Here is a 1,499-nt window from a genome sequence, read left to right on the forward strand (position 1 = left end):
AATCCCTGACTCTGTGGACTTCTGAGTAATTTTCTCTAATCATGAGTATCCTGTCTTTGTTGCTACATATTTTAATGGTTTTATTTCTGCTTTTCTATACTAACTTAAAGAACTCTCATCCTTTCCATAAATTTAAATCACTGATCCACGTTGCTGGTTTGGACAACTTTTTTTTTTTTAGATTTTTGCCACAGGGCATGTGTGCTCACCAAAGAGAAACAGAGAGAGACACAGAAAAGGAAAGTGAGAAATCTCCCCATAGATGGGATGGTCACTCCTTGAAAATCCTTTCTCCTCCATTCTTCTCTAAGGATTTTGGGTATGCACACACTTGTGTCCACCCTGATATTTTAGCCACTACCTCCAGGATTTGAACTGCAATTGGTCATGTAGGAGACCAGTGCCAACCCACTCTGCCACCAGTGGGTCCCTGGACAACTTTCTTAATAACATGATGAGTTTTGTATTTGTGTAGGGGGGGTGAAACTGCACTTCCCATCTCTCAGTTGTCTCCTTATTTATCCTGTAATTAAGTAGAAAGAGGGACAGAGAAAGCTAGAAGGCAACCCCTAAGGGAGATGGCCACACTGCAATGCCTTATCTTTTATTCTCCTCTGGGATTTTGGGCACATGTGTATATATGTGCAGTGTGATTTTCAAGCTGCCTGACCTGGAACTTGTACCACACAGTTGGCCATGTGTGATCGAGTCACCTTAACCCCACCTGCTAGACCTCAATCTGTATTTTGATGAGTTATCTTAGTCTTATGGCAGAAGCTACATTTGGCGACTCTAGAGATATTAATACAATTTAACTGTCCAAAAAGTCTGAGACACAGTGTTTTCCTTTTGAATTGGTCTTTCCCATCTACATTACTACCTTAACTGCTCTTCCTGATAATGTAAACATCAACATACTGGTGTGTTTTATAGATGGTTGTGAAAATTTACAGTTCCAAAGGTAGCTTTCCTTCAACTTAGTATCCACAGTGCCTACAATATCCCTTGCTACAGAGCAGGAAAACAAAACTAGCTTATCAAATACATATTCTGCATGTAGTCTGCATATAATGACATATATGTATTAATCAATTTACTTAATAATGTTTCATAATCACAGATAACTTCAAATATGACAGAGTAGCATTTTTAGTGAAATACTGTGTTTCTCCAGGGGCTTTGTTCACTACTAGATACCTCTACACATTGAAGTGTTGGGCTCTCAATGTCCAGTTGTAAGTTTATTTATTGAAATAAAATATTTGGCGTCATAATCTGTGTTATTTTATTGAATTGTCTTGCAATTTTTGCTTTACAGTTTTCAGAACTGGCTACAAATATAACTATTTCCATTTCTTTTTTAATTTTTTATTATTTTTATTTTTATTATCATCATAATCTTCTTTATATTACATTGGATTACATATAACTTTACAGTGTATTACATTGCTTTTTCAAAAGGGAATGCCATGCATGTCAGTCAATACAGAGACATTAAT

This window comes from Tupaia chinensis, unplaced genomic scaffold (genome assembly GCF_000334495.1).
Source record: "Tupaia chinensis unplaced genomic scaffold, TupChi_1.0 Scaffold000435_1, whole genome shotgun sequence".
Taxonomy (NCBI): domain Eukaryota; kingdom Metazoa; phylum Chordata; class Mammalia; order Scandentia; family Tupaiidae; genus Tupaia; species Tupaia belangeri.